Source organism: Vombatus ursinus, unplaced genomic scaffold, assembly GCF_900497805.2.
Source record: "Vombatus ursinus unplaced genomic scaffold, bare-nosed wombat genome assembly UNPS02014818.1, whole genome shotgun sequence".
In the NCBI taxonomy this organism is placed as follows: Eukaryota; Metazoa; Chordata; class Mammalia; order Diprotodontia; family Vombatidae; genus Vombatus; species Vombatus ursinus.
In genome coordinates this window covers 65,135,318-65,151,473 of record NW_020954596.1, presented here as the reverse complement: position 1 = coordinate 65,151,473, position 16,156 = coordinate 65,135,318, and the positions used below count along the sequence as shown (strand labels likewise).

The window sequence follows — 16,156 nt, the reverse complement described above, 5'->3', positions numbered from 1 at the left end:
TTCCAATCACCTGGCATCTCCCATTTTCCAAATCTTTAAATTATCTGCCCAATGATTGAGGAAGGGCTGAGCAAATTGTGGCAAAGAAAAGTAATGGAATATTATTGAATTTTAATGGTTCTACTAAATTATAAAAAAATTTCAGAGAAATACAGGAAATCTTTTATGAGTTGATATAGGATAAAAAAAAAGAATCAAAGGAATATACACACACAAACACCTACACAACCAATGTGACAACAATGCAAATAAATACTACACTAAAAGTCAAAGAGATTTTGGTCAAATTCAATAGCCAGTGTTAGTTCCAAATGATGTCAGGCTAAAACACTCTTCTTTCTGTTCTGTTAAGCAATGGTGAATTATATAATTACACAATTAAATGTAATGCCAATTATAATTGTGGTCTAAGTTGATTTTGCTTATTTTTTTTCCTTTTAAAGTTAAGTTCAAGGGAGGATATAATTAATTAGAAATTTATTGTTGTAAAAAAACAAAATGGAGGCATGAAAATAATGAAGTGGTCCAGAATGCAGGACACTACGTGATTATCAATAATTATAGAGAGGTTGGTGTAAGGATGAATGAAGCAGAAAACAATGAAGGGATAGGGAGGGTATTTTTTCTGTCATCAGTTTCCAGAGAAGGTGAATTTCTATCAACTCCTCAAACTTAAGAGTCAGTAAGTCTATGTGACAATTTTTTGGCAATAGAATGATATTAAAATACTTACAACTTTCTGTACTAGAAGGAAGTGAACATCAAATTTCTCTGCAAGATAAAGTAAAAGTACACAACATTTTTAGAGTCAGTTTGTTATAGTGAAACAAGTGCTAGAATTGCCATGTGGTAGACATGTGCAAATCCTGCCTCTGAAACAATACTAGTCATGTCACCCTGTCAACCCTATCAAATCATTTGCATTCCTTCTGCTTCAACTAATTACCCATAATGTATCTGAGTTACAGATAATATGGATGATAAAAATATTAATTAAATGTCTACTACAAGCAAAGCATTTTAATAGATCTTTAGTTATGACGGCTTGACATTTCAAAAAAAAAAGATAATTTTGAATTTGTTTGAGAGCTTCTCCAATAAATAGAATCTATCATGGCCAAATAGAAAATCACTTTGATTTTAAGAATGCATTTATTAATAATAAAATGTACAATTATGTTTATTGTTATCAAATTAGAAACTGAAGAATGCATAGCCCATATCAAATGGAGTTAAAGGAGGCCTCCTGGAGGATCCTATTCCAATGTTAAGGAGGTTTAACAGTGTTGACATGATTCTAGGTGCTTAAATTCATGTAAATAAAGCATTCAACACATCCACCGATTCAAGTCAAAGTTGTTTTTTTTTTTAATACTATTGCCTTTTCACTTCTCTTCTTTCATATTGTCCTTCACTTCTGTATATTTGCATTTGCAACCAGTTATTCTCTCTTTTTCTTTGGTGAGACTATTTTCTACTCTGCCAATTATTTCTGCTTTGTAAACCACAATTTCTGTTTCCACAATTCTTCACTTTATTTTTTTAATTTTAAAAATTTTATTTATTAATTTTTAGTCTTCAACATTCACTTTTATAAGATTTTGAGTTCCATTTTTTTGTCCCTCTCTTCCCCCCCCCCCCAAGAAGGCAGCAATCTGATATGGGCTATACATACATATATACACATACATACATAAACACATATAATCATAGTAAACATATTTCCATATTAGCCATGTTATGAAAGAAGAATCAAAACAAAAAGGAAAAAGTATGAGAAAGAAATCATAAGTCTCTTGGAATTGTCTTAAATCATTGCATTGCTGAGAACAACTAAGTATCAAAGTTGGTCATTGTACGATGTTGCCGTTACTGTGTAAAATGTTCTCCTGGTTCTTCTCAGTTCATTCAGCATCATTTGTTATAAGTTTTCCAGGTTTTTTTTTTTTTCTGAAATCTGCCTGCTCATCTTTTCTTATGGAACAAAAATATTTCATTACATTCGTACACCACAACTTGTTCAGCCATTCCCAAATTGATGGACATTCCCTCAATTTCCAATTCTTGGCCACCACAAAAACAGTTGCTATAAATATTTTTGTACATGTAGGTCCTTTTCCCTTTTTGATGATCTCTTTAGGATATAAACATAGCAGTGGTATTGCTGGATCAAAGGGTATATATAGCTTTATAGCCTTTTGGGTATAGTTTCAAATTGTTTTCTAGAATGGTTGGATCAGTTCACAACTTCACAAACAATGCATTAGTGGTCCAATTTTCCCACATCTTCTCCAGCATTAATAATTTTCCTGTTTTGAAATGTTAACTAATCTGAAAGGTATGATGTGTTACTTCAGAGCTGTTTTGACTTGCATTTCTCTGATCAATAGTTATTTAGAACATTTTTTCATATGATTATAGATAGCTTTAATTTCTTCATCTGAAAATTGACTATTCACATCCTTTGACCATTTATGAACTGGGGAATGACTCATATTTTTATAAATTTGACTCAGTTCTCTATATATTTTAGAAATGAAGCCTTTATCAGAGACCTTGGTTGTAAAAAATGTTTCCCAGCTTTCTACTTCCCTTCTAATCTTTGTTGTATGGGCTTTATTTGTGCAAAACCTTTTTAATTTAATGTAATCAGAGTTATCCATTTTGCATTTCATAGTGTTCTTTGTCTCTTGTTTGGTCATAATTTTTTTCCATTCTCCATGGATGTGACAGGTAAACTATCCCTTGCTCTCCTAATTTACTCATAATATCACTCTTTATTTCTAAATCATGTACCCCTTCTGACTTTATATTGGTATACTTTGTAAGATGTTGGTCTATGCCTAGTTTCTGCCACACTGTTTTCCAGTTTTCTCAGCAGGATTTGCCAAATAATGAGTTCTTATCCCAGAAGCTGAAGTCTTTGGGTTTATCAAACAGTAGACTACTATAGTCATGGACTACTGTGTCTTGTGTACCTAATCTATTCCACTGACCCACTACTCTATTTCTTAGCCAGCACCAAGTAGTTTTGATGATTACTGCTTTAGAACCAGGAGAATGTTGTACACCATAACAGCCACATTGTGCATTGACTAATATTGATAAATTTAACCCTTCTCAGCAATACAAGGATCTAAGACATCTCCAAAGGCCTTGTGATGGGAAATGCTATCCAGAAATGAGAAAGAACTATGGAGTTTGAATAGACATCAAAGCATGTTATTTGCTATTTTTTTTCTGTTGTGTATTGTTTCCTCTTTCTGGTGGTTCCTCCTATTGGTTCTAATTCTTACTTACAACATCACTAATGTGAAAATATGTTTAATAGGAATGTATATGTATAGCCTCTATCAGATTGCATGCCATCTTGAGGAGAGAGATGGGGAGGGAGAGGGAGAAAAATTTGAAACTCAAAAGCTTATGGAAGTTATTGTTGATGATTCAAAATAAATTAATTAAGAAAAAAGAAGAAAAAATTTAAAAAAAAGAAACAGATGATTGCTACTTTATAATACAGTTTTAAATCTGGAATGGTTAAGCCACCTTCCCTTGATTTCTGGAGTGTTTGTTCTTCCAGATGATTTTTATTATTTTTCTAACTCTATAAAATAATTTTTGGTAGTTTGATTGGTATGGCACTGAATAAGTAAATTAATTTAGATAATTATCATTTTTATTGTATTAGCTCAGCCTATCCATGAGCAATTGATACTTCCCTTAGTTTTTACCTTGTTTGAGTTCATGTTGTCCCACTATGAAGACAGTTGAATTTTTTTTAATGTTAGGTGAACAATTCCTATTTTGGAGAGGTTCAAGAGATTATGAAGATCAGAGAAAATATCTCGTCCTTCATCTTGTTAGTCACATGATCTGAATGGCCCAACATGTTTTCAAGTCAAATCAAGTCAACAAGCATTTGTTAAGTGCTTACTGCGTGCCAGTGCTAAATACTGAGGATACAAAGGCAAAAAAAAAATGGCCTCTGTCCTTGAGGGCCTCATATTCTAATGAAAGGATTTTGTAGGATAAACTGGAGTTAATCTCAGAGGAAAAGTACTAGCAGGGCAAAGTAGGGAAGGCCTCATGTAGAAGGTGGAATTTAAGATCTGAGTTGTAGAGGAAGTCAGCAAAGCCATGGCATGAGGGAGAACATCTTAAGCACATAAACATCCAGTTAAAAGTGACATAGTCAGGAGATGGAGTGATGTGTTTGATGAATAATATAAGTAGGGAAAAGGGAGAAAAGCATAAGAGAATGGGAAGGGCATCAAGATTCCAGGTTGTGAAGAGCATTTTATTTGTGATCCTGGAAGTACTGGAGAGGAATTGGAGTTCATTCTGTAGTAGGGTCACATAATTAAACCTTTGCTTTGGAACGATCATTTTGGTAGATCAACTGTATTGGTGAGACACTTTAGTCAGGTAGACCAAATCATCAAGTTATTACAGCAGTACAGGTATTGTGAGAATTGATTCATTTGGACTCATATTCTATTCCAATCGACATTAATCAGTTAAATGCTTACATAAAGCATATAGGGATAATTAGATAAGAGGTTCTTATAATAGGCCTTTATAGTAGTCCTCAAACTATAATCCAGGGTTCATCACTTATTTACCAGTTATGAAGCTCACTTGTGCAACAATAAGAATGCTGAGAAAGATATCTTTATCTTGTTTTGTTCAAATTCTTGTCCAAACCCACAGTGAGTGGGATACCTTGATTTTTCGGAAAGTCCCCCAACTTATTTTTCTACTTCCAGGCCACTTTCTCTTGTCCAACATGATTAGTTGAACATCTTATGAGTACTTAGTCACCAAGGATGATCCTTGCCTTGACCATTTTGTGACCACCCATGCTAATGCTTCACTTTTGGCCTTCAAAACAAGGTCTATCAATCAATGGGATTTTGTATTTTGCTTTGCTTCTCTAGAGTGTCCTATATAAACAGTGTCTTGGAGAACAGGGACATCTTAAATCATGAGGGGGACATGAGGTCCACTTCAATAGCAGAAGCCATGGACCCGCTAATAAAGTGTTATTGGCTTAGATCTCTGCCTTGATTACTTTTCTTGCATATTGGACAATTTTGGATCCCACAGTATGAAGTGACATGGGTCTGTACCAATGCGGTGGCTGTGTGAGAAAAGAGAAGGGGGCAGAGAGCAGAGATATTACAAAATGACAAAGAAGATTACATATGCAGTATTAGTGCAAGTGTGGAGTACAGAATGACACTAAGGTCACAAGTCTAGGTGACTAGAAAGATGGTAATTCTCTAGAAAGTAATAAGGTTCTTAGGGATAGGGAATGATCGTGTGTGTGTGGGAGGGGGTAGATACTTGGTTCTCTTTAAAACATGTTAAGATTGAGATATCTAACCAGTTGTGTTATCCAGTTGGGAGGCAGGAGGCCAAGAGAGGTAAGAGGGTTGGATAAATAGATCTGCTATAGAGATAATTGCATTTTGGACAGTTGATAAGATCAATAAGAGAGATAGTGTAGAGAAGAGGTATCAAATACACTTTCAGTGGAAGTGTACAACCCACAACACTCCCAAGTGCTACCAAATCAGATTAAAATGTAATTGGGAACTATTCAAAAAAAATAGTCAGTATGTGAGCAACAGGGATCTTTATGTATGGGCTAGTTAGGCCCTCATTTTCATTTGATTTTGACCATTGGTATAGAGGGAGAAAAAAAATACAGGGTCCAGGAGAGAAATTTGAGGAACACTCATAGATAGTGCATGAGACCTGAAGGAAAATCCAGATGTGGAAATCGACAAAAGTGAGATGGGAGGAAAATTGGGAGAAAGCAGTGTTACAAAAACCTAGAGAAGGAAGAATAATCAAATAAATGGGTTGATTGATAGTGTCAAATACTGCAGAGAAGTCAAAAAGGATCAAGATGAAGACAAAGACGTTAGATTTACTAATGAAAAATTCACTGATAATTTTGGGGTAAGCAATACCAATTTGATGATGAGGTTGGAACTCAGTAAAAGCAAGGTTTTAATTTCAGTCAAGTTTATTTTGGGTATTTGATTTTTGTTAAGTTAGAAAAATATATAATCCATCCATTTTTGAGCATGTATTTCTCTAATAAATTTAAAAGCAAGATTAAGGTCCATATAAAGGAAACTAAGGTGGTGTTAGATTGTATTTTCAGTGCATATCTTTGTTCTATTCAAAATCAATCTCATAGAAGTTGAAATTAGAATTAACAGTAGGAGATGGATCTTAATTTGAGCCACAAAATTAGTATTTATTACTTGCTACATCAATCACAATTCCCATGATGATGAAAGGAATTACATTCATGAATGGTAGTGAAAGGGTCCCAGACTGATTGTCATTAAAAGTAGTAGATTAATATAAGCATTCATGTATTTAAATTTAATGATTCCTGAGCACAGAGTTTATGACAATTCTCCTCTTGTCTTAATCTAGTCACTGATTCCAATTAATTATTTCTATGAGACTATTTCAAAACAATAAGGTTAACAAAGTATCAAGGACATCATTGAGATTTATACATGGAGAAAATACAAGTATCTAATTAGGCTTATAGCTTATTTCTATATTCAGAATGCATTGATTCAATAATTTCAAACTTCTGAACTAAATCCCTTTGGTTTAGAGATATGAATATAATGCTTAAAATTATAACATTTAATTCTATAATTAAATGATAATATTCTTACAGAGATAGAATGGAAAAGGTATTTTCTACTCCTGATTACTTATCACCAAAATATTTTGAAAAAAAAATTGCTCATATGGGATTTCTGTTACATTACTGTATTAGCACTAAGCACTTGCCATTTCAAAATAAATAACAATGAGGAGTAAAATGTGATAAAACTACTGGTGAGTTCACCTAGCCATGAAATCATTATATCCTAAGGAGAACTCTAATCCCTTTTATAATTATTCATAAAGTGCCCTCTTTCAATCTCTAAACAATTCCCAATATTTTTGTAGTTATCCTTCATTGAACCCTACTCCTTTACTTCCTGGCTTGAAGATGACATCGTGTTCTTAAAGGCTGTGCTAGTGGATCATTGATTTTCTAAGGTACTTTCCAGCTCATTAGAAGGGCTTATCATAAATTAGTTGATCACCATGTATTGAATCTTTTTAGTATAGCAAAACTCATGCAGCATCTTTGTGATATCAAACTTTATGGTCTTCCTCTCATACTGGATCTTTTGAAGTATTGAGATTTCCTATCTTATTTTGATTTTCCCACATCTCTTCCAGCTTCTAAAATATTACATGACACATCCATGAGCATTAGTCATGTTATTATATGATTGTATGTAAATTGAATTAATTTGGGGAGATTTCATGATGACCTTGGAAAGGACAGAGAGATATCTTAGGGTGTCACAAAAGTCATAGTGGGAATACCCATACTCCAATGGCTCTAGAATCTCAGTGATGAGATAATTCCCTCCATTGATAAAATTATGATTCTTCCATGGCTTCCCACCCCATGTCAATCTTTTTTTTTTTAATATCCTATGAGGTCACCTAATGTACCAAGGGCCTTCCTTACATTCCCATTAAACAGAGCATAAAAGTTGTCAACCCAGTTATCTCTTACTCATGCTATAAAATCAATGCCATACCCCTAGGAATATTTGCCCTCTCATTTATTCAATTTATATGATTTTTAAGTTCCAGATAGAATAATTTCTTTCAAAAATTACTTTCCTTCCAATTTTGATTACAATTTTAAACTATATTCCCTCAGCACATATACAGGCTATAGTACTTTATACTGTATCTTAAAATTGTGCATTTGTTCATATGCTTAATTGTATGAACCCTAAGATGGCTTGTTTAACAATTTCACCAGTAATCCAAAGCTGGTAGAGGTAGATGACATATTGTATAACAAAATTCAGACTGATTTTAAAAGGCGAGAATGATGGGCTTGATTAATTGAAAGGAATCTACTGAGAATAAATGTAAAGATTTTGATTCCAAAAATCAATTAAACAAGTAAAGAATGGGGGACACTTGGTTAAACTGAAGTACATCTGGTTTAGGCCTGGGCATATTGGCTGACAATAAGCTTAATATATGCCCACAGGGTCTTCACTGAGTCCCTGTATTCTGGTGCTGTATCTTTGCATGCAGTCTGACCTGCTTCGGTCCTGATCTCTAATGATAGGGTGGCTCTCTTCGCGATCTTTAGCTCCATATACTCCATCCCCCCAGGGAGACTAAAATGGAGGGAAAGTTGGTGCACACAGATGCTTGTGCATTCAATGCATCCTCTGAGGCTGAGATGCAACAGATTATTGATAAATTCTCTGCTACTTATGCTAATTTTTGCCTTATAATTAACATTAGGAAAAGAGAGGTTCTCTACCAGCCAGCGCCACACCATCCATATGTGGAACTATTGGTTACAGCACAAAGAGAGATTTTGAATGCTGTGAATAAATACACTAACCTTGGCAGTATACTTTCTAAATATATATATATATATATATATATATATATATATATAGATGATGAGGCTGATGCAGACATTGCCAGAGCTTGCTCATGTTTGGGAGCCTCTATATCAATTCCTGTAATTTTCCCAAGTTTCTTTGGATATATTCCCTTCATCATGCCCTTGTTCCTCTAATTTGTTTATATTGCCACCTTCATCTTACAGATGAAAAAAAAACTGTCTCAAAAAAGTTAAAGTAATTTGTAAATCATTTACTAGATCATCTCACCTAGTAAATGTTAGTCATACTATTTGAGCCCGGGTCTTGTGGTATATGTAGAGTGCTCTTTCCAATTGACTGCAGCACCCATCTAATACCAGGTCTTGAGATCTGATAATTAAATTTTAGATGGGACCATTTACACCTCAGAAATCTACAAATGCTAAAATCAGGACTTGAACAATTTTCATCCTAATAATCCCTAGTCAAGTCACTTAAACTCTGTTAACATCAATTTTCCCACATGTGGAATGAAGATAATAATAACACCAACCTCCTGGGGCTGTAAGGATAAAAACTAGATAATATTTATAAAGTACTTTGCAAACTCTAAAACACTATATAAATGTTAACTTCTTCTTCTTCTTCTTCTTATTAAATTTGATATTATTACTGTAAAGACAACTTTGAAAGACATAATATCTCAGAACAATGTAATAATTAGCTACTATTCCAGGGTGTCTATGATTATGCATGCTACTCACTTACTGACAGAGAGGTGATAGACCCAGATATGCCTATGTATAGATAGCATGTATTTCTATCTCTATACATAGATAAAGATACATAAACATACATCTATATCTATCTTTCTATCTATCTGTCTCTAGACAGTCAACCCAGGATTTTTTTTTTTCGGTTATGCATATTTGAAAAAAACTTTGTTTTTTCTTTTTGTCTCAGTTGGGAGATAGGGAGGAAGGATAGTGAGAGATAGACCATAGGCTTTTGTTCTTTGAAAAAATCAAATCAAATCTTTAAGTTGAAACTACCGTCCCCAAACAAAAACAGAGATAAAGAAATAAGCAAGCAGTGACAACAACAACAAAAATCAGCTGCCCAGCTGAGATGCTACAACCAGAACATGACAGGAGTGAAAAAATTGAGGCCTGACAATATTATAATAGCGACTAGCCTTAGCCAAATATATTCCCTATATATGAGCCTCCCTACCATGGTGCTCTAAATAATTCTTCTCACACATACTGTGAATTTGTGGGAGATTGTTAGAGAATGTTTTATGGTTACTATTTTACTGTGCCATCTTGGGAAATGCCTTTTTTAAGAGTAAATAATATGTACGGGTTGGTTGTTAATGCAAAGCACATGGGTGGAAATCATGAGTTATAGTATTAAGAGTGCAGATTCAATGGAGTGCCCTAAAATCTGAGGTCATAGTTGCATCCTGAGTAACACAAACTTCCAATATGGAACTAAGTTGGGAAAGTCAGTCAAGCAAGAGTTAACACATTAAATTTTCCCACATTTCACCAACTCCAGTGATTCCATATTGCATCCAGTATCAAGTATGAAATTCTTTGTTCAGTTTTTAAAGATCTCCATATATAGCTTGCATATCTTCTTATGCCTTACACCCCACTATGTACTGTCAAATCCAGTGACAGTAACCTCCTTATGGTTCTTTCCATATAGCACTCCATCTTCTAACTTTAGGCATTTTCACTGGCTGCCTCCCATGCCTGGAATTCTCTCCTTCCTCATTTCTCTCTCCTCCTGCATTCCATGACTTTTTCAAGTCCAAAGTCTCATCTAAAGTCTAGTTAATTCCCCACCTTCTATGAGAAGCCTTTTGTTAATATTATTGCCTTCCCTCAGATTATCTCCATTTTTTTCCTGTATGCAACCTAATTTGTAAACAATTATTTCCATATTTTCTCCTTATATTCACTATGAGATCTTTGAGAGTAGAGACTGTCTTTTGCATTTCTTTGTAGTTCTGGTACTTAGCACAGTACTTTGTATGTAGTAGGTGCTAGTTGACTTACTGGGGGGGCTACTTGCTATGTGCTAGATGCTGTGCTAAGTGCTGAGGATACAAAAAAAAAGAAAAGAAAAAGAAAAAGAAAAGAAAAGGTCCCTGCGCTCAATGTGTATATTCTTTTTTTTAGAATGCGTTAGAAAATTTTATTCTCTGTGATATAAACACTAATGTGCACAGAGTTTAAATAATCTTTTTCACTTTACAAAAAAAAAAGGATGGATGGAAACATTTACAAATCCTTCAGTAGTTTTTTTTTAAGTCATAAATGAAAACAGCAATTGTATTTGTGTCCACTCTTCATTTCTAAATAACCTATGAGCTAGTTACCTACGTACTGACATTTACCTAGATCAGTTCCTTATTCTTAAATATTCACAAGGGGCAGCTAGGTGGCACAGTGGATAGAGCTCTGGCCTTGGTGTCAGGAGGACCAGAGTTCAAATTTGACCTCAGGCACTTGACACTTACTGGCTGTGTGACCCTGGGCAAATCACTTAACCCCATTGCCTAGCCAAAAAAAACAACAACAAAAAAACCAGAAACAAATAAAAATCCACAGCAGTGATAGCTTAGACCACTGCGGCTTTTATAATTTAAGACAATTGGAGAAAAGCAAATGCTTGTTTCCTCATTAGGAAACAAGAATACTTTCTTGTTATCATCCAGTATCAAAAATATTTCAGTTTGATTTACTTTTATCTAAAGGTAACATTAATCCCTCCTACACTTGGATGAATTTTTTTGTTATTTAGTAGTTCCAAAAACAAATGTCTAAATTTAGACTGAGTCTATGCCAATGGAGTATCCATAGCTAGGTGCTAATACAAAATACGTCAGCATACTGGCTGAAGTTCATATGTTAACAAAAAGAGATTAATATAAAATGTTCGCCAATATCATTCCTAGAAATTTTGCCCCAGCCCTGCTTAGAGACCTGATTGTTTCGTGAGTATTTATCATATTCACTATGAAGACGCAAACATCAATAGGTGTTTTCAAGGTGTTTTCCAATTTTGGCTTTTAGATTCCTAAAAAGTAAAAGATCATCTCGTTCAATTTCAAGCATTTTTTCTTCTCACGATTTAATTTCATTTTCATAATGCATTTTATCATCTTCAGCAAGTTGAAGATATACCTGCTTCCCAGACGATGACAGACTTTTCCACTCTTCATTTAAAACCTTCATCATTTACTGTGTGAAGTCCTTTTTGCTTCCTTAAAGTGTTCAGAAATAAAAATGTTATAGCCTGAGCGAGGTTTTTTGGGTTTTCCAAAGATGGTTAATTCTCTTTTTTTCTTTATGAATTCCTTTCTAGCCTTTCTTCGAACCTTCTTTTTCAATTTTTTTTTTTTTCTGATTAGGATCGAATTCTGATTTATATTTAGAGGTCTCTTTGTATATTTTAAAAGCTGCCTTGGTAGCTTCTTCATAGACTTTCTTCTGTGATTCTGGAAGCTCCCTCCAAGCTTCAGCAAGCTTCATAATTATCTCTGTGTTTTCCAAATCTGGATTTTGTTCTTTGAGTATGGGTCGATGGTCCACTGTAAAACGAATGTATGAAGACCACGTCTTCTTTGGAGCATTAGATAAAATACCGTCTTTCCTAAACCACTCCAATCCACAGAGAGAGCAGCTCGGAGGGCGGCGGGCCGGCCCAGTACCCTCAGCGCCCCGCAGCTTCTCCGCAGCAGTGCCATGGCTCGGCCTGGTCGGGTCCTCCATCAGCCCGCAGAGGCAGCGGAGGTGGCGAGTCCAGAGCGTGTTTGTGTCCCTGCGTGAGGAGCCTCCGGTCCCCGCCCTCAATGTGTATACATTCTACTTCAATAGAAAACACTTACGTAACTAGGCACACATAAGGTATATACAGAGGACATGAAGGTATGAAAGGGGAGACTCCAGGAGCTGAGAGAAAAAGTAAAAAGCCTCCTTTTAGAAGGAAGGCTTTAAGCTGAGTCGTGAAAGAAGCCAGAACATTCCAGTTATAGGCAACAGCCAATCCAAAGACATGAAGATGACTGACCGAGTGTTGTGTCTGAGGAACTTATTGCAAGCAGATCAATAAATATAGCTGGATCACAGTACATGTGGAGGATAATAGCTCAGTGCAGACATTATACTCAAAATTATTCTTTAGTAAAAATTATATCTATTCACCTGGATTGCCATTAAAAGCAAAGATTATATTTCTTTCTTTGTGTAAATGTCATTCTCAAATGCCCCATCTGTAGGATTTAGATCCTTAGAAGGGAATTAAAAGATAATCCATTTTGTTTATAGAAAAACAAAAATCATGTGATTCTTAATCCTTTCTCTTCATTTTGTAGCCATTATCAAGGAAAAAAGAAGGGACTTGTACTGGACAGAAAACCTTTTTATAGGTAACTGACCAAAGGCCAGTGTCCATTTTAATGTAAATTACTGTTACAGGGTTCCCTTCATTATATGAAGAACACTGAGGCCAAGAGAGAAGTTGTGACTTTTAGAAGGTCACACAAATAGCAAGTCAAGATATCAATCCAGGTTTCTTCCAATGACAAATCTAGTACTCCTACAACTATATCAATGTTGCTGAGTGTGCCGGTCCTAACTGCGCACACTCATTCAACCAATTCAGCCAACCAGAGTCATACTCACCATATCATCGGAGGCCACCCGGATAAAACCAAAAGCGAGCCCATGGGGGGGGGGGTGCAAACCTGAACTTTATTCAATAATCATCACAACAAGGCCAGGCAGGAAGGCACACACGTGGGCAGGAACAAAAGCCGACTCCAACTCCGCCCTCCCCTCCCTGCAGCTCCTTTTAGTACCTTCTTCGTCCCTCCCCCTCAGCCCCCCCATAGTGACTCCTCGAGGATCAAATATCAAAAAGGGGATGTCCAGCTAGTGTCCAGACAAAGGGAGCATACGTGGCACAGGAAGTGGGTCCCAGAGATTTGGAAGGAGGCGTGAGGGATTAGTGCATAGAGTACACGTGACTCAGGAAGTCAGGTCCAGATACCGGGGGAAGGTGTCCGGGGTCCGCATAGTACCCAAAGAAGGAGGCCAGACAGAGAGAGTTCTCTCTCTGCCGTCCCCCTCCAAGCGGCACAGTCCTTGCCTAGGGAACGCGCGCTCCGGCCACTTCCCTGCACCCCGCTTCCTCCCCAGCCTGTCACAGCTCCATCCAGCACTGCTCCAGTCTCGGAGCTCCGTTACCTCTCTGACCCCAGATCTCATCCCAGCACGTTACAACTCTGCCCAGCACCGCCTCTGCCTCGGGAGCAGGAGCTCCAGTTATTTTCTGGTACCCAGTTTCCGTCCCATGTTGGCACAACCCTCATCTGGCAGTAGCTGGCATCAAACAGTCCCTCACAGCTGAGTATATTGCTGAGCATGAGGAGGTGATCACTAAGTGTTTATAGGGAGAATAAATAATGAACACCTGAACAGTGTTCTTATTTGAGTCAGGAGTACACTTTTGCAATAGGTATTACGGTTTCACCCAAGTAGACAAAAGCACCTTGTAAATTCATTGAGGGCTAGGATTGATTTGTTTTTGTCCTTCTTTTGTATCTTCCACAGAAACTGGCATAGAACTGACAAGGTAAACTCTCAGTAAACTCATTTGTTGAATGCAATGACCTCTTTCTTTATCATCATCTTGTCATACCCATTATGTTAATGATAATATTGGAAACCAGGAAGATTGAGACTGAAGTGAGCATGCAGCAGTAAAGAAAAGAGTTATGAATTAGGCACAAGGGCCTTAGCTTTGGAAATCAAATTAGAGGATAAGAGGACAAGAAAGAGTCAAATGTTTTGAAACAGGAAACATTTTACCTCAATATTTTACCTTAATCCAAAAAGAAAAAAAAAGAATTTGAAAGCAGAGTGACAAAGGAGAAAGTTGACACAAGTCTAAGTGTGTAAATAACCAAACACTAGGAATGAGATTTATACTTAGGGAAAGAAAAAAAAATGAATCTCAGATATTTCTGAACTAAAGAGTAATGTCTTCAAAATTAAAGAAGATAAAAAATACTAAAAATAAAACTATTATAGTATCTGATATTATTATGATCATTTTTTGCAGAGGAAAAGCCAGATTCAGCCATGTTAAAAATATTTACTCATATATATGTGTATATGTGTGTGTGTGGCTATATATTAAGTTAAAAAAACTAAATGCAGATTTTGCTGTCACTTGAAAAAAATAAATTGTATAAGAGGTATGTTTGTGCCTAGGCTAGCCCTCAATGTCTACATATAAAGGATTCATTTCCAGAGGTCTAGATTCAATACCAGTGAAATAAAATTATAGCTATCATTAAAACTCAGCATCATACCTCATTTTACTGGAAATCATGTAAAGAGAGGGAAATTGACTAAATGTCCCAACATTTTATATCATTAACAAGTCTATGAGCAAATTTTATTTGAAAAAATGTGAAAGTTTGATAGTTTCAAATTTAATATAAGGCCTTTCCACTAGATATTGATTGTATTGATTGCAAATTTCCCAGATACTGACAAACTAAAATTTACAACTAATTTGGAAGAACCGTGTCTGCCAGCCTTAAATTCCATTTCAATTTCAGAGCTTTTGCTTTTCTGACCCTTTGGGGAGTCATACTAATTTATCCTTAGCTAGTGGCAACAATGCCTCACTCACCTTTCCTACATAAAAATAAAGGATGATATAAAATGGAATCTCATTTGTAAAAGACAAAAAATTCTTCCAGAACAATTCACTTAGACTTAATTTTTAAAGGGAATATGAACATTTAGGAAATATAGAGGGAGTATCCCACTCCAGCTTAGTGATGATTGACCAAATTGAGGCCTTGTTGAAGATGTCTCCATGAACAAGGTATAATGAGGCACGAACAGATTCCCTTTGCTTCTTTGCTCAATGGCCCATTCATACCACTTTGAGATCGAAGCCACACCCTTAGACTTGACTTTTGAAAGGCAGTAGAAATAGACAGGATTGACCAAAACCAGAGGCAAAAGTTGCAGGAAGGAAAAAGGAGAAAGAAAACAACTAAATAATTACTTTAAACCATACGAAGTGTTTTCCTAATTATAACCCTATGAGATAAGTCCTGCAAATTTTGTCTTAATTTCATAGATGAAAAAACTGAGTCTTAGAAAGGTAGTTACTTGCTCAATGTCAGTTTGTAAGTAAGAAAGTCAGAATTAGAAGCTTGGTTGTCTGATTCCATCTCCAATGTCCTTTCCATTTCTCCCCATTTTCTCTATAAAGGTAGAACAAGATGCATATTCTTTAGGATATTGCTATAGCAACATTCTAGGTTTATATATTCATTTCCATTTAATGATCTACCTGAAAAGAGTTTCTTTTGCAAGAACCCTCTGAATACAAACATTGGATTTCTATTGAAGTTTAGAGGAACCCAATGGAGTCAATAGTAGAATTCTGGATTATCTTTTTTTTTAATTTAGTCACCCAAATAAGACATGGCATGAAATAGTGGAAAGTACACCTCTCTGAAGTAAATATATATACATATATGTACATATTTGAGTTCTTATTCTCAGTTCTGGACAGTGCAATTTTGACTAAATATTTTATTTAGACTCTTTAAGACTATTTTTATAGGAAAAATTGGCAGTACATATCAAAGATTT

The 16,156-nt window shown here is 35.5% G+C and overlaps 1 pseudogene; it reads right to left on the bottom strand.

Annotated features, from left to right (window-relative positions):
* Window positions 1–11,503: 11,503 nt before the first annotated feature.
* Window positions 11,504–12,219, bottom strand: LOC114023501 (annotated as a pseudogene).
* Window positions 12,220–16,156: the final 3,937 nt, after the last annotated feature.